The sequence below is a fragment of the Sciurus vulgaris genome (assembly GCF_902686455.1).
Source record: "Sciurus vulgaris genome assembly, chromosome: 11".
NCBI classification, from domain to species: domain Eukaryota; kingdom Metazoa; phylum Chordata; class Mammalia; order Rodentia; family Sciuridae; genus Sciurus; species Sciurus vulgaris.
Genome location: NC_136472.1, coordinates 114,463,064 through 114,486,537, shown reverse-complemented (window position 1 = coordinate 114,486,537; position 23,474 = coordinate 114,463,064).

Sequence of the window (23,474 nt, the reverse complement as noted above, 5' to 3'; positions counted from 1 at the left end):
CATTTCCTGTATCTACAACGGTTCTCCTGACTACCCAATCACACATTCTGCTATGACTCAATCTCACTGAACCCCATAAAACTCAGACCCCTATTGTAACCAATTGCTATTTTCTCTCCTGAAAATGTGCCCCTTTGTTGCTTAATAAAGCATCACTGGTCCTCTGTGGTCTGTCTCTGTTCGTTTCTTTTTCTTTCTCTTTCATTTTGCTTTCAAATGCCACTTCTTCCATGAAGTCTTCCTGACCTCTAAATGATCTTTTCTTTCTCCCTAAGTGCTTTATCCACATAGACCTCAGGAACCTGACCACATTCTTGCTGACATGGTGCAAATCTGTCTAGACCTGGGGCTTCATGTGTCGGGAGCCAGGTCTTTCTCATCACCCCATTACAAGCACTCCATTACTAATTTGGCGACCAAGGGAGATTGATGGAGAGAAGATGGTGGTGGAGCAGGCTAGAGGTGGAACGCTCAGATCGGAGGACGGAGGACAGGTTTAGAAGGACAGCTGAAGTCTCCAAAGAGCTGTTGCTTGCTTTTTGAAATCCAGATTGTATTTGGGGACCAAATAGGAAAGAAGTATGTTTCTCCAGAGTCCTGGGGAACTAAGAAAGCGAATATAGTCATTTCCCGACAATCTCAAGGCACTGGCTACAGGGAGAACATGCTTTAGGGAGAGAAGTGCGCCCCCATGTGGTTTTGGTAATGGCAGCAGCAGAAACAGAATGGGTTTTTGTTCAGTATTTTTCATTTCAGATGTTCTATTTTCATCTTCATAAATTCCATTTTTTAAAGTTCTCCGTTTATATCCTCATTATGTTCATGTTTTCTTCTATATTTTTGAACATATGGATCATATTTATAGTCATGCTTTAGTATCCTTGTCTGCTAATTCCATCATTTTTTCTCCTTTTGAGATTGTTTCTGTTGATTGTTTTTTCTTCTGGTTTTGAATCATATTTTTCTGTTTATTTGAATGACTGTTAATTTTTTATTGGCTGATAGATAATGTCCATTTTATATTGTCAAGCTCTGGATTTTGTTGTATTCCTTTAACGAGTGCTGGATTTTGTTCTAGCTCAGTTATTTGGAACAGTTTTGACTTTTTTTAAGTCCTGGAAATTGAACCCAGGGGTCCTCTACTGTTGAGCTACATCCCAGTACTTTTTATTTTTTATTTTGAAACAGGGTCTTGCTAAGATGCTGAGGCTAGCCTTGAACTTGGGATCCTCCTGCCTCAGCCTCTGGATAGCTGGGATTTCGAGCACCTGCCACCATGCCAGCATCTTTGATACTTTTGAGTCTTGTTTTTTTAAGCTGTTAGAATAGGTCCAGGGCCGCCTTTACTGAGGACTAAAGTAATGTCTTTCTGAGGACCATCCAATGCATGGTGTCCTGTAAGCTCTCTGCACCCGCTGGTGCTGAACTATTCCCCACCATGGGTGAACACCAGGCAATGTCCAATTTCCTGCTTTCTGCCAGTTATTTCCTCAACCTTATGGAGTGTCACTTCAAGCACGTGCAGATCCAGGCTCAAAGTTTTTTAAAGAGCCTCCCACGAATCTTCAGAACTCTGTGTGCAGTTCTCTCTCTCCAGCACTGGCCCTCACAGATGCTGGCCTTCCCTAATCCAAGCTCTGCCTCATCATGCAGCCACCAGGCTTCCCTGGAGCCCCACCTCCATTGCCGTGGCCTGGAAACTCTTCAGGCAGGAAACTGATGTCATGTCACAGCCGACCTCATTTATTTCCCTTCTCTAGGGACCACCATCCTGTACCACCTGTTGGCCACCATCCAAAAGGAGTTGTTTCATATATGTTATAAGTTTGGGGTCGTTTTCACCAGGTAAGCAATTCCCGTGGCAGTTAATCCTCCATGGGTGGGAGGGGAGGCCTCCTGTTCAATGAATATTTATTGGGGAACTCTCCTGGGGATTTCTAGATGTGCTCTGCCCTGCTCCGGGTGCAGGGAATACAGCCCTGATTTAAATGGACAGAATCTCTACCCTCAGGAGTTAACTCTCCAGCGGATGGCAACAGAATAAACAACAAAAAAACTAACTGTATCATATTAAAAGTGTTATGAGACAATAAAAGAGCAGGGTGAGAAAGAGTGAGAGAAGGGAGTCTCAACTGTAAACAGGGTGCCCAGGGACGCCTCACTGAGAAGGTGAATGTAGAAAACCTCTGAAGGATTTATTCAGTGAGGCCAGGGCAAAGGCCCCAATATAGGAGCAGGTCTGGCTTGTTCAAGGCACGGAAAGGAGCCCAGTATAGCTACAAAGGTGCTTGTGAGAAAGAGACAAGGCTAGGCAGACAAAGCGGAGGAGGCAGACTGTGAAGCCTTATGGGCCACAGAGGACTTGGGCTTTGAGATGGAAGCCCTTGGAAGACTTCTAGCACAGACAGACCATGATCTGCCATGGCAAAAGCCTTGCTTTGGCTATTGGGTCAAGAATGGACTGGCCAGGTGTGGTAGCACACACTTGCCATCCAAGCAACTCAGGAGACTGAGGCAGGAGGATCACAATTTTGAGGCCAGCCTCAGCAACTTAGTGAGGTCCTTAGCAACTTAGCAAGACCCTGTCTCAAAATAAAACATAAAAGGGGCTGGGGATGTGGCTCAATGGTAAAGTGCCCCTGGGTTCAATTCCTAGTTAAAAAAAAAAATAGAATGGATTGGGCAGGGGAGGAAGAAGAACAGACAGTTACTGCAATAATCAAATAATCAAGACGACAGAAGGTAGAAGCAGGACCCAGGTGGTGGCCACAGAGGTGGTGAGGAGAGCTGGAATTCCAAGCGCCATGTTGAAGGACAGATGGGTAGAGTCATGCACAGCTCCCCAGTCGACTGGCCTGAGCAGCTGGAGAGATGGGGGCTGCAGTTGACTTGCCACAGGGAAGGTTGTGGGCAGGTGGGCACCAACTTGACCATGAACTTGAGAAGTTTGAGACGTCTACTGGTCATCCAAACGGGGATATCAGGGATAGGTGGGCACACCAGTTAGAATTCAGTGGAGAGGTCCAAGAGAGCCCAGAGGGAATGAAGTGGGGAGGAGCCCCCAGGAGGGGGTCTTGCCTGGCCCAACATCTCCAGAGGGCAACTGGAGTGTCCCGCCCCACGGAAGAGCTTCGGCCAGCACAGAAGGCAGCAGTGGCCGGCAAGCAAGCTGGCCATCTCCAAGACCAGCTCCTCCTTAGTCCAAGAACGTCGGTCCAATGCAGTAAGCGTGGTCAGCTGCTGCTAGCCAGGTCTTATGCTCAGGGACACTCCAGGAGCCCCCAGAAGCTGCATTAGCGACTCTGTCACCCAGGGGCCTGCTCACTTATAACTCCCAAGTTCTCACTCATGGTCCCTGTGATTCTTGGGACGGCTCACCTTGACATCCTGCTATGGACACTGCATGTCCCACCCTGCTGGCGGGGACACTTGTTGACTGTTTCTCAAGCAGTCCTTGGCACATTTCTGGCTTCAGCTTCTTTTCACTGTGCCTCACAGCTGGTGTATGACTCAGAGGGATATTTTTCCCATTCCCTATAGAGAGAAGTTTCAATAGCCCTAAAATTCAAAAGTCTTTCCAAATGTCTGACCTCTATCTCTACTGCTTTTGCCCTATGTCCTTTTATTCGAACAGCTCCGTATCTGGAAGGATCACCCTTTCACATGCCCCCTCATGCTGTTTCTCTCTGTCCGTTTCTTACGCTTGTCTGTCCCTTGGTCTCTTCCCTGCCCCTACTCCCCGCACTCAGTCCTTCACCTCAGGCAGTTGGCTTGGGGGCTTGGGGGCGGTGGAACTCTGGCTCACTCTGGGAAGGTCCTTTCTTCACCCAGAGGAAGCCATAAACTACCCAGAGTCCTCTGGGCTCCCCGCTGCTTCCTGGTCCTCAGACACGCCCACAGCCCCCCTGCCCCTGCCCCTGCCCACTGCCGCACCCTGCTGTCCTCACCCTGTCCTGCCCCAGCAGAAGAGAGGGCTATGCCTCAGGAGACCAGCACCTTCCCTCCCCACAGTGGCTCAGGCCCCTGTGGCTCTCCTGGCCCCGCACACGCATGCTCCCACCTCCTGCTCTTAAGTGATGGTCAGAGCAGTGGCCAAGTGATCCATAGCTCCTTTTTCTTTTGCTGCTGCTGCTGTAAAATATGGACAGCAGGAACCAAGGGAGAAATGAGGCATGAAAATTAATCTGCTTTACAATCCTCATGAATATTTAAAAGCTGATGAATATGTAACTACATTTCTTTTCTCCTCCATTAGTGTCTGCTTTTGAGTTACTCTATAGCTCCCTTTGGTTCCTTGGGGGGCTGGTTGGCTAGACTGATTTTTAAATTGGTTTTACAGGTGCCTATAGCTCCTGGGTTTCCTCCACCCCCTATCCTAAGAATAGGAGTTGTCCCTTTAAATTCCCCAGGAAGACCTGGCAGGGAGACAGGAGGAGAGAAGCAGCCTCTTCCTCCTCACACTGAGGGACCCAGAGAAAAGGTGAGGTTGTTGAGAGAAGGCATTTGGTTTGTTTTGGTTTTGGTTTTGGTACCAGAGATTAAACTTGAGAGCCCTTTACCCCTGAGCTACATACAGCCCTTCGTATTCTTTATTTTAAGACAGAGTCTTGCAAAGTTGCCCAGTCTGGCCTCAAACTTGTGATCCTCCTGCCTCAGCCTCCCAAGTTGCTGAGATTACGGGTGTGTGCCACCGCGCCTGACTTGAGCAAAGACTCTTACAATGTACATCTTTTGAGAAAAAAAACCGCCATCTTCCCTGAGCTTTCATTTCCTCTGGACAGCAATATTAGGCCCTTGTTGCCAGGGGTCTTCCAGGGCCCTAGTCCAGGGAAGCCTTGAAAGACCAAGAAATTAGGCAGCAAAAAGTTACCTTCCTCCTGCTCAGAACTACTCGGAAGAATCTGGGATTCGGATAATGGTACTTGGCACCCATCTCCTGGCCCCTGGGACCAGCCACTACACCCAGAACCACCCTGTGGAGCACCTGGGCCCTCTCCCTGGCCCGTGCACCCCACTTTGGCTACTCTGGGAACCACCCTCCACTGCTCTGACCATCTGGAGTGACCCCACGGGGGCCGGCTGCTCACCCACCTCCCCACGGCCATCCGTCACCACAGAGCCAGGAGAAGGAGCAGCAGGGCTTTCTTCCAGAACAGCAAGACTTCTCCCAGAGACTAAGGCAGAATCCAGCATTGAACTGGCGTCCTGGAGAGGGAAGGCTGGGCCTGGCAGCGGGAGAAGACACCGTGGGTGGGAGTGGGCTGCGGAGCCATGCATCTCGCCAAGTTTCCCAACCAAGGAGGCCCAACCTGGCGACAGAGTGTGCTGAGGGTCCTAAAGCTCGGCAGCCTCCCAGAGGGTCCCGGGTTCCACAGCCTCGCCTGGAATCCACGCCAGAAGGAATGCTAACGGCAAAGGCTCTCCCCGCCGGCCCTACTCTGCAGCTTGTCTCCATTTCATACTCTGTTTTGATCATTTTCTTCCCTTGTATTGATCCTCAGGGGCTTCTTAATTTCTAGCGTTGCAAATTCACATCTGACTTTCCATCTCCACCATCCCAGGCCCATCCAAGCTAACAGTTCACCATCTCAGACCCGTCGCCCCTTTGCTCGGGCCCGGACTTTCGCCTCTGCCTGCAGTGATGCCTGGCCTGTCCTTCTTTCCAGACCTGCGTCTGTCCAGAAACCTTCCTGTTAGCCCCAGGCCAGTTGCAGACTCCTGTCATTTCTTCGGGGCTCTCAGTGTGGAACACGCAGGGTGCTCATTGGCACCATCGTCACGTGTGTGCAGTGCGCAAAGGGCTGCTTGTCATGCAGAGTCTTTTCCAGCAGACCCGGCACGCAGATGGCAATCAGTGTCAGCCGCCTCCTCCTGGAATGTCGTCGTGTCTGTGTGGAATCCCACGCTGGCCTCTGCCTGCCCAGCAGCCTCACTCCACCTCGTGAGAATGGCCTGCCGTGCTGGCAGGTGCCCCAGGACAGAGCCCCTCTCTCTCCTCTGGACCTCTCCTCTGAACTGCCCCAGAGGCTCCCACATGTGCAGCGGATACATTACCCACTGGGATCTAGGGATGGTGATCCAGACAGCCATCCAAGAAACCAGCTCTGGACCCAGCTGGCCCTGTGTCAATGGCTAAGCCATTGAATCTTCTTGGGTTTTGACTTTTTCCATCATTTTTTTCTTTTTTCCTTTTTCTTTTTTTTTTGGTACAGAGATTGAACTCAGGGGTGCTTAACCACTGAGCCATATCCCCAGCCCTTTTTTATTTTAAATTTAGAGACAGGGTCTCACTAAGTTGCTGAGGCTGGCTTTGAATGCATGATCCTCCTGCCTCAGCCTCCTGAGTTGCTGGGATTACAGGTGTGCGCCACCACACCCAGATTTTTCATCATTTAAATGGAGATAAAGCTGTGTCCCTTCATCAAAGCATGCTGGTGAGAATCAAATGTGAGAGTGCTTTGGAAAGCACACAACGTCGTGTGAACGTTAGGTATGGTGTCTTGTCATAGTCCTTAAGCGTGGTATTGCCAGACCTGTAGGACATCACCCAGCTGCCCCACTCCCACTTTCAGGGGGTCTTCTGACCTCACCACCCTTCTCACTTCCCTTCCTCCGGCCTGAGGAGGGACAGGAATGCCCCGGTGAATGGGTATCCCTTGGGATCAACAGCTCACCGCCCACAATGGGTTCCCCAAGCAGCGCCATCACCTTCAGCCCCTGCTCAGCTCCCCAGCTGCCACAGCAGCAGGAACAAGATCCTGCCTTGTCAGACAAGCCAGCGTCTCCCTAGAACATGCTGTAAGCATAATTACCCATCGGGGAGGTGCGCAGGCTCCGCCCTCTCCGCCGAGCTGCTGCCACCGCTGGATAGCAGTATTGTTGCTGCTGCAGCCGCTGAAGGCTGAGCGGCCCTGGGCCGCCAGGAAGCAGGAGCAGCTCTCTGGCTAAGGAGGGCCAGGTAGGGCCAGGCTTCACAGACCCCAGGTCCTGGAGGCAAGATGCTCAGAGTCTCCAGCGGAAACCTGGAGAGAAGGGATTCCATAGCCCAAGTAAAGGCAGAGCCCAGCTCTTCTTCCTTCCTCACCCTCCAGCCACATCCCCCGCCACCCACCTGGAGGGCCCCCAGCCTCTGGCTCCTCTGCCCTCTCATGGGGTGAGTCCCTTATTGGCCTTACCCTCCGCCCCTGCCCCTGGGGTGTTGCTTGTGCCTCAGGCATGGTACCAGCAGCAACCTGGGCATGTGGCAGGGCTTGGAGACGTACTGGGTGGGTCCATTCCCCAGAGTCAGGTGCAGGGCACGAGATTGGCTGCCTCCCCGCACCTTGCCCAGCACCCACCTGCATCCCCCAGGACCCACTCCCAAACAGCCTTGGGGAAGGTGAGTTTTCCTGCCTCCACCTCATCTCACCAGGCTGCTGACGTGATTGGCTTTACATCACAAACGCCATCTCTCCCACCCTTGGAGTATTTCCCAAAGGAAATGGCCCACACCCAGGGTCCAGCAGAGCTCTGCCTCCTCCACACACTTGTCCCTAAATGATGACCATTTCTAGGGAAGGTGGGGGCACTGAGCTCCAGGGTCAGGCACTGACTAGTTTCCTCTTCCTCAGGGAGGGGGCATAAGTCAGAGGTGGAGAGAAGCTAAGGATGTTTGGGAGTCCCTGGGGTGCAGCCCCTCCAGCTGGGCTGTGAGAGGCAGCGGGGGCAGCCTGAGCTGCTCAGCTGCTTGGCCTCCAGGAGTTTTGTCCTCATGGGGAGCAGAGGCTGGGAGAGGAGGCAGATTCTGCTTTCCCTCTGACTATGTAGAATAATCATCAGGGAAAAAAGGAGTCAAGCTCCTCCTCCAGGAACCTCCTCACACCCCACCCTCTGCTAGGCTGGGCCCTAAGAAGGGGCCTACAGGGATGGAGCTGTCCTCTCTGTCCTCTCACAAGCCAGGGTGGCTTTTCCCAAGCACTCCTAAGTCTGTTCAGGAACCAAGACTCCTGCCCCCAGGGATTCCCCGTGTGGTGGTATCTCAGGGCTCTGCCCAAAATCCACTTCCAGACTCAGACCCAAGCCTGACCCATCAGTCTGGGACTAGAGGACATCCCAGCAGGGGCTGAGCCCTGCCTCTGAACCCTGAATCCTGAGTCACACCCCCTTCCCCCGCAGAGCTGCTCTCAGGAGAGTGACAGCTTGAGTGGGCAGGCTGCATTGAGACAAACGGGCTGTGATTAGCCGGCCATCAATATCTCTTAAAGGCCCATTCTCCCGAAAGCTGGCAGGCCCCTCCAGTTCCTCCACCCTCCCTGCACCAAGCAAAGACCCCCTCAGCAGCTCCAGGCTCCGTCTTTCTCTTGCCTTTGCTCCCTGCTCTGGTCATATCAGCCAGATGGATTATGTCTTATTTCTCTTGGATTTGGCTGCAGGAACCAAACAGCATTTAAGGCCATTGATTGTTCAAAAGGCCAAGTGTATAATGTACCAGAAAATTAGTTTGGAGTGCCCAGCAGGGGGGCAGCTCAGCTCCAGGCTCAGATTTACTCTGCTTTGATGGGCCAGGATGGGGATGGGGTGGGAGCGGCCTACCCTTCAGTCTCTTCAGTTCTGGAGGCCGTCCTCTGTCAGGGCCAAGCAGGAGCCCCCTTACCGGTTAGTTCCCACAGGTGAGTGGCCGTGCAGCAGCCAGCCTTCCACCCCCACAGAGTACACTCACATGGCACGCACAGTATCAGGAAAACATGCCTACACACACGCACGGACATGAGACGGCCTGGTGCTCAATAACAGCAGGCCACATGCTCTCCACCTATGTGCCTGTGGGACTCTGAGAATCCAGATCAAGGACCTTCCCTTTGCGTGGGGAAACTGGTGTCTAGAAAGGTGCCTGATGATACTTACTGAGTAAACTGTCTTCTCAGCTAAATGAATGCAGGACCACGGACAGCTCCCACTCCACTCCTCCCCTCTCTTCTCTGAGGTTAGCCAGTTCAGCTGCCCCAGCTCCACTCACAGCCAGCTGGAGTCCGCTGGGAATTATAATAACCGCTTTCAATTTTGAATGCCTACCACGCACCAATCATGAGCCAAACTCTGCGTGAATCATCTCATTTGGTCTTCACAACCTCCCAGGACGGATGTTACTACTCCTACTCTACAGATGACAAAACTGAAGTTCCTAGAGGTGAGGTCATCTCTAAAAGTGTTCAACAAGCTCGTCTTAAAGAACAGTCAAGGATGCCTGCCTCCAAAGTTCATGGTAATTTGTATACACAATGTACAATATGACTTAATTTCACCAGACAGGTTTCCAACCACCACCTAAATAAATAAATGTATGCATAAATAAATAAATAGCAGAGGAAGAGAGATTGACACTTATCAACCCACGGAAGCAATTCCTCAATGTCAACCCACGGCACACTTCCTGTCTCCATGCAGTCAGCCCCCGCCAGCAAGATGGAGACAGGAAATGAGAGCTCAGTTAGATCCTTAAAAAGTATTTCTGCTCTTCCAGTTGTGGTGCCCTGCAGTGAGGATCTCTCCATGATCACTCGCAGCCATGTGGTCCAAAGGCCTGCTGTGGTCCATGCAGGTCTTCAGATACAAGAAGATAGTCACAGCCATGGTGCACTGAAACAGGACAATGGTCTCATTGAGAAGAACTGGCTCCAGAACAGGTCCACTGGAGACAACTGAACTGCATGCTGCAGTACAAGTAACTGGAACCTATTCAGCCCCTGGACTAGGAGTGGTTACCTGGCAGGGACACCGGAGTCCATGTGAAGTGTGGTACAGATATGGCCTATGTTTGGGCTATCACTATCCATCCATCAGTCTGCCTCCAAAGCCCTGGTGGCCTCTTACCAGAAATATGTGGATGAGCCTTCCAAGAATGAGACCAAAGGCATTCCCATCCAGAGTGACCAGACCGTGCTGGTAGCTGCCACCACACCCACACCCATCCCCTTCGCTGAGTCCGAAAATTTGAAGGTCCTAGTGCCCATGCTGGCTACTAAAAATCCTACCAAGAAGTCCATTTCAAGGATTGGGGTTCACTTTTGTAGTACAAGGTGGGATTTAGGATTCTAACAAATAAGAGTATTTCTGAAACCTTAAGATCAAGGTCAAACATTGGCAAATTTAGAGGCACCTACAAAGGGGACACTTGGGCAGCTCAAAGATGTGGTGCAGGTGAAATGAAGTGAAAGATGCAGGCTGTGACAAACTCACCAGGTATAAGGACGGGAGGAGAGCGGGGACACTGCCAGTCACAGCTGCCCAGATTTCCTTCTCCTCCCGCTTTGGGATGGACGAAGATATTGAAGAAAGTAAAAGACTCTGTTGGTTGAACAAGAAGATTAACGGTGATAGCCGTGGCAGAAGAGCACAGCATGGGCAAGAAAACAGAAAAAGGTTTTGTAAAAGGTTGAGCCAGGTTCCTGCTGCAACGGCCAGAAGACAGGGCCGCTCCATTCGGTGGGTCCTCCAGGTAAAGCCAGACCAGGTGATGCCTTTGGCCAAACTTCTGATGTCCTGGCCTACCTGGATTCAGAGGGCCAGCCTCTGCCAGGGGAACTCAACTCCCCAGGCCCCAGAGTGGCTTAAAACAGGAGGAAAGGTCCCCGGTCCTTTGGATCTCAGTACCAGTGCTCCCTTTTCCCCACCTCGGCTCCCCAATAAACTGCCCGGCAAGATCCGGAAACACTTGAGAAAACTGCACCAGAGCCGAGACCCCGCTGCAGGAAGGGGGTACTACTGAGAAATCTTTTTAAATTGTTTTTGGCCCCAAACAGAATCTCCTACTCTGATGCCTCACCTTATTCTCCAGACTTGATCCAAATGCCTTCAGGGGTGTTAAAGACACAGTCCACCCTGAAGGAACGGACATCTGCCAACATTCAGGACCAAGGGCCACCCATCTCCAAAGGGGTTCTGAACCTCCCTGACAGTGTGAAGCCAGGCTTCCCAAGTGGACCGTGCTAAAAGGAACACACTCACTTGGGTGTGAAAGTTCCTGCACGTGAGGAGAGAACTGAGTCTGACCTTTTTTTTTTTTTTTTTTTTGGTACCAGGGATTGAACCCAGAGGCATTTAACCACAGAGCCACATCCCCAGTCCTTTTAATTTTTATTTAGAGACAGGGTCTGCACTAAGTTGCTTAGGGTCTCACTAAATTGAAGCTGACTTTGAACTTGTGATCCTCCTACCTCAGCCTCCCGAGCCACTGGGATTACAGGTGTGCACCCAGGTGCTTGGCCCTGAGTCTAACCTTTTATTGCCATGTGAACAGCTGTCCGTTAGAAGAGGATCCCAGCATCCTTTCTGATGTTAGCAGATCATTATCCAAGGGAAGCAAGAAGACAAGATGGCTTGGTGAAATACATCCAGTCAGGACCCCTGGGCTTGAGACTGGCTCTGCCTTCTACTGCCTGGGTGACCTCTCTTGAGACTGTTCTGTTCTCATTCATCAAATGGTAACAGCAAAATTCCCCTGCTGGGATTGTCATTCTGGTTACATGTGACAGAAGACCTAGTCCGGTGCCTGTCACATGGTATGCATTTAGAATATGTTAGTAGATTCCTTGAGGGGAAGATACTGAGTGGCCACAGGTCCTGGATAAGGGCCTGGAGCCTTGAGAGAACAAGGGTGAAGATGGTCTTCAGTGAAGCAGAGAAAAGGACTCGAGCAGGGGAAGGAGCATGAACTCAGAGACAATCCAACCCCAGGTAAATGCTTTGCATCTTATCACAGGGATGCAGGAAGGAGGAGGGGTTTATAATCAAAATTAATAGGAGCTGAACTCAGCAGAAGAAAGAAAGCATTCTTAGATATTCAGTATCATCAGTTAGACAAGAGGAAGAACTTCCACAGAATCTACTGAATTCTTAAACAGTCTAGTGAGAGCAGCTCTAGAAGTCTACAAAGCTAGAGAAGACAAGAACGAGTGTGGAGGCAGGGGAATGGATGAGATGAACTCAATAGGAGCTACCTCCTCCATCCTTGAGACACAGCAAATCAGATCTACCTTAAGAGCAGCATCCCAGCATCGGGAAGGGGCTCTGTGAAGCCCCGGGGAAATGCCAGTGTGGCAATTTAGTGGTGAGCAGCAACACTAATGAGTGCCAAGAATAACAGTGGCTTCTTAATGGAGCCCTTAATGAAGACTCATTTCGGGTTTTATTAACGCAGAGAAAAAGCACACACTCTTTTTTTCTCCAGCTCTCAGAAAGCAGGCAGACTAAAGAGCGGCCCAAACACAAGGCTCAGCCCATTTCCTGGCTGCTTCTCGGGATGCCCTAACAGGCTGTGGGGTAGAAAAGGTGGGCTCAGAGTCCTGAACCCCTCCTTGGCCCTTTGGATAATCTCTTTGAACCTTTGGATCACACATAATCTTAGAGGAAGATTTCCAGCTAGACTTAGTTCTGCAATTTGCTGGCCAAGCCGCAAATAAGAACATAAAGGAGATGCATTCCCAAGGTGGTGGCAGTGATTTTAACAGGCAGATGCTTCTTATTAAATATTTAATTAGAATGCGATCCCTCCAGAACTATCTCACCATGAGAGACCAAAACCATGCAGCCTTCTGCAATAAGATCCAAGTCAAGTCACCCTGCCCAGTGGTGATTCCCTGTCACCAAGTATGGAATCTCCTCCAGCTTTAACAAGAGGAATTCAGGTTAGACCTACCAAAGAACCTGGAGTTCTAGAAATACAGAACTTTAGGACATTTAGAGGACCTTGGGCATCTAGTGGAATCTCCTATTATAATAGGAAACTGAGGCTCAGAGAAACTGCAAATTCATTCAAAAGTCAGTTGGTTGTGGCTGAGCCATCATCCAGCACTGCCCCATGGCACCTCCCTGTACCCCTTGCTGAATTTCCATTCCCAGGTCTACAGAGTGTGATATTTGTCCATCCTTGGGCTGGGCTAGCATGAGCAAGATGGCATCCTGGGGTACTTCTGGGAGATTTTTTCCCATTTATTCCCTCCAAAATGGAGACTGGCTCTGCTTGATGCTTGGGGACACCCAGGACAGAGAAGAGAGAGAAGAGTCAGTCTCTGCCTGGGAGGACCCAGCCTGATAGGGAGCAGCTACCCACCACAACTGTGTGAGCACCTGTGTACACACACACACACACACACACACACACAATAATAATGCAATTGCTGAGTGAGTTCTGTGTCCACACTTTGCTAGGTTCTCAACCCTAGTCATTCCCATCTAATGCCACAACCTCATTGTAAGTTAGTTATTACTTTGCCTCTTCTAACGGAGCGGGAGAATGAGACATGAACAGAGACACTGGTGTCCCGAGTTGATTGTCCAAAGTCACAGAGCAGGAAACTGGTGGGGCCAGGAGATGAAGCAGGCCTGCCCTGCCTGGCTCAAGCACCTGTAAACTGTCAACTCAATATCCAGGGGACCCCACGCATTGCTACAGTTGGGAACAAATTCTGGAAGTTCTTCCAGACAGGCTTCCCTGGGAACTGAGAAAGGTGAGGCACACCTGGGAAGGCATCACTAAATGGTGGAGGAACTATCAGGAGAGAAGCTGGCATTTAGGCAGCACCTGCATGCCGAGTCCTATGCACCGGGCCCACTCTGCCACCTGCTCTTCTGAGGCCAGTGTTCTAACCATAAAGAGACCCGGTTCAGAAAGGGCAATGACTTTCCCAAAGCCACGCACCTAGTAGGTGGTATATTAGGGATCCGGACTACGTGGGGCTCCAACAGGAGAAGACAAAACCACTGACTTGACTGAAGGGGACAGCAGGTGCAAGGGACAGACTAAAAACAGCTCAGAGGCCACCACTGGAGACTTCTCTTTCCTAGAGAGTGCTTGTCTTGGGAGCCTCAACTTCGAAAAGACAGGGGAAGGGCCGGAAGTGCTTTGACCCGTAGACGCTTTTTCCTGCTGGTTCTGTTCCTCAGCACCCAGGAGGGCACATGAAGATGGCAAAGGAACACACGGGTAAAATCCCATTAGCATGCAAGGGGACTGCTCGGCTTTTAAGCACCACCACGGCCACTTTAATCTGTTTTCCCAGAGAGGTTTATGCCCCATCTGCTCACAGAGTCCCTGGCACAGCTCTGCTCGCCAGTGACTGCTGTCAGTGTCCCCACCAGCCACGCAGCGCAGCCTGCCAGCAGCAGCAGGAGCTTTGGAAGGTACACAGAACCACGCCCGGGCCCCCCCAGCTTGCGGCCTCTGTTCTCATCTCCTAAGCGGAGCTGGTCACACCTGCCACATGGGACTGCCACCGCATCTAAGAGCCTGCGCCCACTCCCTTCAAGCCACCCCTTGTGGTTCTCTTCCCTAAACCAAATCACCACAGGGCCCAATCAGCGAGGGAGGGGAGTCACTTGGGGCTCGGAGCTGCACCCAGAAAAGAGAGGAGCTGGCGAGAACTTCATCCCTGGGAAGGCCACGGAGAGGAGATCCTGGGGAGGGTGGGAAGGTCTGCAGCCCTCATGTCTGGGTGACTTGGAAGAGGCGATGGGATAGCCCAGGAGATCCTGGAGGCAGAGGGACAACAGGGCCTGGGAGGCCCAAGTGGCAGTTGCCAGGAGTCAAATCCCTTCTTCATCAGCAAGACCTGGGAAGACCCTCCAGCCTCGCCTGGTCCTTGGTGGGGAAATGGAGGCACTTGGGCACAAAGAAGCTCTCACTCCAAAAGGAGACAGTGACAAAGGATCCAGATGCCACACTACATCCACTGGAGTCTCAGTGTGCTGTAGGGAAAGTGGCACCAGGGAGATGCATTCAGCCCAGGCACTCGCTCTGCCCCCTGCAGCCCCTCCAAGCCCCCCACAGCCCCTGGGCCCCTCACACCTCTCCAGGCTATTACCTGCTCCTCCCCCGAAGCCTCCTGTATGAAAATCATTTTCCTGCCCGACCCCAGGAGCCCCAGTGGGCAGAACAGGGCTGGTTATCCCCATGTCCCCAGCACACAGCACAGAGCCTGGCAAGTAGCAGATGCTTGGTACCTGAAATCCCAGCAGCTCGGGAGGCTGAGGCAGGAGGATGGCAAGTTCAAAGCCAGCCTCAGCAACTTAGCAAGACAGTAAGCAACTCAGCAAGACCCTGTCTCTAAATTAAAAATAAAAAAGGGTTGGGATGTGGCTCAGTAGTTAAGCACCACTGGGCTCAATAGCCAGTACCAAAAAATTAAAAAAAAAAAAAAAAAATCAGGTGCGTGGAAATACCTGTGACTAATCACTGAGGAAGCTGGTTCTTTTTTGTCCCTTACCAGAGGTTGACAACGAAAGTTGTAGAAATACGATAGATGACCCAGGATCAAACTTTGGTTGGTGCCCTTGGCAGGGGGTTCCTCCCAGGGACTTTGCTTCCCTGTAAAGGAAGATTCTTTTGCTCCTTCACCCCTCTGTGTGAAGTTCTGAAAGGGACCTCTTCTTGGTATTGCCTCCCCTGCAGCTTCCTGCCAATTCCAAGACAAACATCTGCCTCCTTGCGGCATTCCCTCCCTCTGGGCCTGCCCGCCCCTGCCCACCTCCCCACGCTCCCCTCCCGTGCCAGCCTGTAGCAGGGAATGTAATTAGGCCTTTCCCAGGACGGCACCCCCCTCTGCGCAGTTGGGCTGCCCGTCCAACGGGGGATAATTTATGGAAATGGGTAAAGGTGTTTTAAATTATTCAATTTAAATGTAAATAGGGGAGATGGTTTCTCTGAATAAATTGTCTTATTTATGTTCTGCCCGACTCCCCTCCCAGGGAAATATGGAGCAGTTTGGAGCCCTCTGGAGCACGGGGCCCTCCTTTCTCTTTAAATAATGTGGAACGGATCCACGCCCCTGGGGGACAGTGATTTGAAGGCAGAAATATCCCTGACCACCACTGCCCCAGCTGGGGTCACGGGACGTGGAAGGCTCTGGCACCCCAGTTCATCCCAGGTGAACTGGGATGGGCCAGGGCACATGTGCAGAAAGTCGTACCCCCATCTTTGTTTGCCAGAGAGTGGCCCTGTCCTGCAGGGCTCTGCCCTCCTCCCCTTCTACCCCAGACCTCTTTCCATCTGAGTCCCAAGTGGCAGAGGGCAGCTACTCTGCCCCTCCCTAAAACCTCCTTCACGCTCCAGGATGCTGAGACTGTGGGTCGCCTATTCTTGCAGCACTTCTGTCCTAACAGGAGCCCTAGACACAGGGCTACCTTGAAAGGAAAGCCCCTCTTAATGAATCTCAGACATTATCACCTGTGCCCATGAGAGGGCATTGAGGGTGAGGAAAGGGACCATTCTTTATTTAGCTCCTTCAGCACCACCCAAATGCTAGCCTCTCTTCGAGGTCAAGACCAGAGTGCACATGAGCAACCAATGAGCCACGAAGTTGTTTGTGGGTATTCAGGGACAAAGGGCAGAAGAGCCCATGAAGTGGTTCCCATGGTATGGAAACTTGCTAGCTCTGGAAACGCAGGTAGAGCAGAATTCAGGGCTGGTGTGATCTGGAAGCCTGGTTTGCTTCCAAGAGATCCTTTTCATGACCGGACCATGAGGCAGGCAAGGGCCTTAGATTGACCCACGGTGATGTTCAGAGAAAACCAGAAGATGCAATATTCAAGTTTCTTTCAGCTGTGAAAAGAATTCTTCCTCCACCCCCAACAAAACATTCTGCCTACATCGTATTGGTCAGTCCTGACCAATTGCAGGCAAAGAGTTTAGACCAATCAGTTTGTTCAGGCACTGCAGATGGGGCCGGGGCAAGTGTTTGGAAAGCAATGCCCCCCCTACAAGCACGCATCCTGAGGGGTCTCAGAACAAAAGTGCAGAGGAGCAAGTGGGACTGGGTGCTGGGTAACAGTCCCCACTGCAGTGACCCTCAGTAAGTATGTCGGGTGCTTGAAATCCACACATCTTTTCATCATTAGCCATGTGAGTCCAACCCTCCCATCTTGAACTGGGTAAATTCCTTTTGCCTAATTGTAGAGCCAGATCATCCCCCCACACACCAGAGCAAAGAATCAGACTGATGGTCCACATTGCTGGTTATTTGGCAAGACTGGTCCATACTAGGCACAAAGAGTTGTCCAGATGTACTAAATCATTCCCAAGATATCCATAAATAAAACTTATCCAAACACCACCATCATTATTACCACTTTCTCTGTCACTGATTCATTCATTCTGTGAGTATGAAGTGTCTACTTCATGACAGACATAGCTAAGAGCATGAGGTTCATTGGCAAAAAAAAAAAAAAATATATATATATATATATATATATTTTATACATACACACACACACACACACACACACACACACACATATATATATATCTCCTGGTCCTGGTCTGTGAACTTACCATCCTTGTATTGGATTTTTCCATTTCCATGTTTGTTATTGGTTGATTTGGCAGAAAAGGTCCTTGCTATGTTTGGCAGTTTCCATTTTATGAGTCACACTTTCCTTTCCTAAGGTAGAAAGTAGAAGCTCAATTACCCAGCCTTCTTTGCAGCTGGAACACACGCATGTGACTCAGACTGTACAATCAGATCCACCATCAGAGTCTTGGCTCTATAAGGGAGGAATGTCAATAAGGTGGCCGTGCCAAGAATCCATCATGCTGGCAAGGGTAGTGATGGAGGTGGTGACAGGGTAGAAGTGACAGCAAGATTAAATTTCTGGAAGTTCAATCAAAGAGGGAGTGACAATGTGGGCAGAGGTTCCTTTGATGACTGAAGGGACAACGCAGCAGCTGTGAGTTCCAAACCAGTCTGGTTCTTTGTGCAGTGGGTATCCTGGCTGGAAACTTCGCTTCTGATCTGATTCTCCCGCCCTCCCTATGGGTATTTGAGCCATCCAATATTCTTCTAATAAATTCCTTTTCTGTTGAGTCAGTCAGAGTAGAGTCAGCACCTACTGTTATGGCAACAAACCCTGACTGTCTAAGGCTGTTAGGACTGCTGTAACAAAATACTACAACTGGGTAACCCATAAACAACAGAAATTAATTTCTCATAGTTCTAGTGACTAGAAAGTCCATGATTAAGGCCCCAGTAGATGCGGTGTCTGGTGAAAGCTCTTGTGTTCATAGATGGCAACTTGAGCAGTGTCCTTACATGGTAGAAGGAGCAAAGGGGCTCTCTTGGGCCTCTTTTATAAAGACTCTATATTAGTCAACTTTTTGTTACCGTGACAAAATACCAGAGAAATCAACTTAGAGGTTGCAGAGGTTCCAGTCCATAGTTGAATGGCTCCATTGCTATGGGCCTGTGGTGAGGCAGAACAACATGGCACGGAGGTTATGATGGAGCAGAGTTGCTCACCTCATGGTGGCTGGAAGCAGAGAGAAAAAGAGAAAGGGGCAAGGCCCAGTGGCACATGCCTGTAATCCCAGCAGCTCAGAAGACTGAGGCAAGAGGATCGCAAGTTCAAAGCCAGCCTCAGCAACAGCAAGGCGCTAAGCAACTCAGTGAGACCCTGTCTCTAAATAAAATACAAAGAAGGGCCAGGATGTGGTTCAGAGGTCGAGTGCCCCAGAGTTCAATCCCTGGTACAAAAAAAAAATAAAAAATAAAAAAAATAAAAGGAGGGCCTAGATACTTCAAAGAACTTCAAAGCTACACTTCCTGTGACCTACTTCGCCCAACTGGGCCCCATTTGACTATGAACTCATTAACGGATTGGAGCCCTCATGTCCAATCACCACCTCAAAGCCCCACCTCTGAACGTTGCCTCATTGGGAACCAAGCCTTCAACACATGAGCCAAACTCTGACAGACAACACTTCCATTTATGAGGACCCTGCCCTGCCCATCGCCTTCAAGGTCTACACTTCATATATCATCACCTTGGGGGTGAGGACTTCAACGTGTGAATTTAAGGGGTTCACATTCAGACCATAGCACTGACTGATGCAGAGAATGCCCCAACCTTGGTGAGAGACACTCATTCCGAGGACCCAGTCTGACCAGGTGTGGACCCTCACCTGTAATCCCAGCAGCTCAGGGGGCTGAGACAGGAGGAGCACAAGTTCAAGACCAAAGACCCTGACTGAGGGGCCCCTTGTCTGAATTCCCCTGAGCCCAGGTATTTTGCTCATGCCACTATTTGGGGAATCTTCATAGGGATATAAACCTCCGTGCAAGTCTCCACCACCTCTCACACCAACACACACTCTCTCCCTCTCCCCGCACTGCCCCATGCTAGACCACCCTGGGCTCCTTGAGATCCAAACCACATCTTTTCCATCACTACATCTCAGGTCACGTCTCATTCAGAACCTGGAGCACAACAGAAACTCACTAAATTTTTTTGCTGATGATCATTGCCACTGTCTTCATTATTTGACATCAAAAAGCCCACATAACCTTGGCTCTAGATTGAACAATATATAGAAAATCCCATAGTTCGTAAGTCTACCTTCTCCAGAATTGGCCACTAGGTTCACTTCCATGGGCTCCAGGCACTGCAGCCCCCCTCAGAATGTTCCTTAAAACACCACAGCAGGCGTGTGCTCTCACCCAGGCCCACTTCCCTAACCATCTTTGACAGAAGGCCTTGTACTGGCATCTTCCATCCAACTTGTCCAATCTCAGTCTTCCCACCCTGCCACCCTTCCCCAACACAGGCGGCCACAGACATGTCCATTCAGACATGTCTATCCCTGGAGAGATAGGCCCACATGGGATATGTTGCCAACCCAGGAGTGTCCTTCATCCTGGCCAGCCCTGAACACATATCCCCACCCCACCCCTCTGCAGGAAGAGCCAGAAAAAATGGACAAGTTTTCTGGAATCAATTTCATGCCCTTGGGCATGATGAACCACCAAGCAGAGAGCAGCCCCACAGTGGAGTTAATGGCCTTGGGTATCTGAGCTGTGTGTCACTCCCTGAAAAAAAAAAAAAAAAAAAAAAAAAAACAACCTGGCCCAGACACTCTGCTCTGCATACCTTGCCTCTGTTTACTGCTCTGCTTGTTGCAGACTCACAGGAAGCCTGGCTGCACCTTCCTGGGCACCAACAAGCCAATGCACTTCCCCTCCCCCTGGCAGCACGCAGCCTCACATCAGCAGAGGCGCCCCAGCAGGCCCAAGGCAGAAAGCAAGTGACCCACGACCTCAGTGCTAGACCTCAGATGGTGTCACAGCACCTGGATTCAAACACAGCTGGTGGCCTCTCCCTCTGTGTGTCCTTGGGCAAGTTACACAAGCAGTAACTACAGCCCAAGGTTCTCCCGAGGATGCAGCGAGACACTGTCGCACAGGGTTTAGAATGGTGCTTAGCGCAGACTAAGTCTCAGTAATGTTCGCTATGATGATGATGGCGATATTATTGTGGCTCACTGCAGTCAGGAAATTCTTGGTTCATCTAATCTGAATCCTACCCACTGCCTTTTAAGGCCATTCCAGCTTATTCTATTCCCTGTGGTCCTAGAACTCACCAGTCCCTAGGGTGATGTAGCAGGAAGAATAATGGTCTGGTAGTAGAAGAGTTATGTTCAAGCCCCATCTCAAGGCTATTAGCCATGATTCTTTTTAAATCCAGCTGGCACAAGACAGATCCTAAATACATGATCACTAGCTGCGCGGACATGCACACGCCGCTCTCTCCCACCCTCGATTGTACGGCAGAACACCTTCCCCACAGAGCCAGGTGAGGATTAAGTCAGATGCAATAACCTCTAAGTCTAGGACGTGCTGTTGATTAGGGATGCTAGTTCGATCGGAACCTGCTCTCTTGGAGAGTGACACTTAGTCCCCGAAGGCTCCTCCATCTGAGGAGAGACAATGACCTGGTTTCTACAACCTCCACCAGACATCTAACTCAGCAAATTCGGTGATGCTTCTTCAGCCCAAACAGCATTTATTTATGGTGAGAAACCAACATCAGCTATTACCAGAAGTGAGCAAAATTCATGAGTCCCCAAGATAAGGGCAGCTCTCCACAGTAGAGCTATTGTCGAGGAGGAGGTTAGAGGCTCTAGCCATTGACATGTGCACCGTACTCTACAGCTTACAAATGCTTTCTTGATGGCTTACCAAGCACTTTGACACCCAGTTGTCAAAGTGCTTGAATATCCAAATGGTCAAGGAGAAAGTAGCTCACACTTGGAAGGCAACTTGCAGGAAATGGTAGGGAAGGCTGTGAGCTTACACTGGAACCAGTCTGCTCCATCCGCCCATCCATTGTGGACGCCACTGTCCACCTGTGAAAGCATGAAAGGCCCTTACAGAACTTCTAGCCCAATGCCTGGCACAATGCCCAGCCCACTACAGAGCAACTTCCCAATAATAGCCACCTAACCTAATCATAAATTCTAATCCAACTACTTCTTTCCACTCATGGGGAAACTGAGGCAGAAAGAGAAGTAGTGAGTAGCCCAAGGTCACACAGCTAAGGTGATACAATGGACCTGCTGACAGAAGAACATGAGCTCATCTCAGAATATCAGGCCAGGAAGAATCCTAGGAGTCACATGGTCATACCTTGCCAAGTCCTTCCCTGGCAATCAAAGTCAAGTGCTCATACTCAGACCTCAGAGGATAGGAGACAAAGACATTAGAGGCTCAATACAGCAGACTGATTGCAGAAATGGCCCTGTATTAGTCAATTTTTGTTACCACAATGAAACACCTGAGAAAAGCTAACTTAAAAAGTAAAGAGACTTGTTTAGTTCACAGTTTTGGAGGCTGAATATCCAAATGGTCAAACGCAGGTTCTGATCAGGGCTTCCCCTTGACTGCATCGCCTCATGGTGGATTGCAGTGGTATGTGCAGGAGCAAGTGGTCACATTGCCAGAAAGGAGCAAGAGAGCCTGGTGGGGCAGGCTTGCTCCTTTTTTAACAACCCTCCTAGGGCAGGGCCCTCAAAGACCTCCCACTAGGCCCCATCTCTTCAAGGTCTCACCATCTCCCCATACTGTCACCTACCTTTCCATGTTGTCACTCTTGGGATGAAGCTTCCCAAATATGGACCCTTTGAAGGACAATGAAGCCATTTCCTAGCCATAGCAATCCCCAAACCCTCTCCTATATTCACATCCCTCTCGAGGCTGGAGATTGAGCTCAGTGGCAGAGTGCTTGCCTAGTGTGTGTAAAGCTCTGGGTTCAGTCCTCAGTCCTGGAAAAAAGAAAAAGAAAAAAGTGAGGAAAGCATCCCCTAAAAACAAAGCAACATCCCTATACAATGTGGCTTTGCAGCTTCTCCCAGCAAGAAAGGGAATCTATTTCTTCTTCTAAGGAATCTGAGCTGCCTTGTAACTCACTGAGACAGTGAGCCAGTTCCAAGGCTAGACCCCAAGAGGCTTTGTGGCCTTCATTCTGTCTTAGGACCCCACAGTACCATGTGAAAAGCCTGAGTTAGCCTCTTGAGGATGAGAAATCAAGAAGAGAAGAGCCCAGTTGTCCTAAGGCACCCTGCTATGGTGTGGAAAAGTGTCCCCCAAAGTTCCATGAGTTAAAGTCTTGGTCCCCAGTCCATGGTGCTATTGGGAAGCATGGAGCCTTTAAGAGGGAGGATTTAAGGGAAGGTTCCAGATCATTGGTGGCATGTCCTCAAGAGAGACAGTAGGACTCTGGTCTGTCCCTCTTTCTCTACCTTTGTTTCAAACCACGAGGTGAGCAGCTTTCTCTCCAATGTGCTCCTGCCATGATGTGCTGCCTCAACACAGGCCCAAAAGCAATGAGCCAAACAACCACGGACTGAAACCTAGAAAATTATGAACCAAAATGAACCTTCCCTTTTTTTCAGTGGACTATTTCAGGTATTTTGTTATAATAACAGAAAACTAACTAACACCCTGCCCTAAACCAACCTCGGGCCAGTTGACCCCCAAACCCAAGAACCCATCCTGGATCAATAGGTCCCTCCTCACCCCACAGCCAACCACAGGTTCTTGAAGGATCCCAGCTAAGACTAGAAGAACCCCCAGCTAATCCAGAGTCTCTTGAGGAATCAAAAATCTTAATTAAAAAAGAAAAAAAAGAGAGAGATCCATAGAGTAGACACAGTTTGATCATCAAAAGTGAAAAATGAGGACTGGGGCTGGGCTCAGTGGTAGAGCGCTTGACTCACATGTGTGAGGCATGCGATTTGATCCTCAGTCCCCCATAAAAACAAATTTTTAAAAAATCTTACTGTTTTAAGTAACTGAATTTTGGGATGGTTTAAGTACTAGTAACAGTGGTACTTAAGAACAGGTCCAAGCCCTAGCCTGGAAGAAGAGGAGGTCTGTGCTCCCACAGGACCTTGAAGGAGAGGGACATTCTCTTCAGAGAACCCGATTGAGCTTCTTCCTCCACTATCCAATTGCTAGTCCTGGGACCCCAGGGCCAGCAGGGTCAGTTCTAACCTCAGCCCACCCTCTCCACCATCTTGGCACCTGCCTTGCCAACCCTTGGCAGTTCCCAGGCGGGGAGAGGCCTGGAGCTGTGCGCAGGGACAGCAGCACTGAGCACGGGCCCATCACAGCCAGGAAGAGCTCACCTCACAGACAAAGCCCTGGGGTGGGATCTCTGCAGCGGAGAAGCCA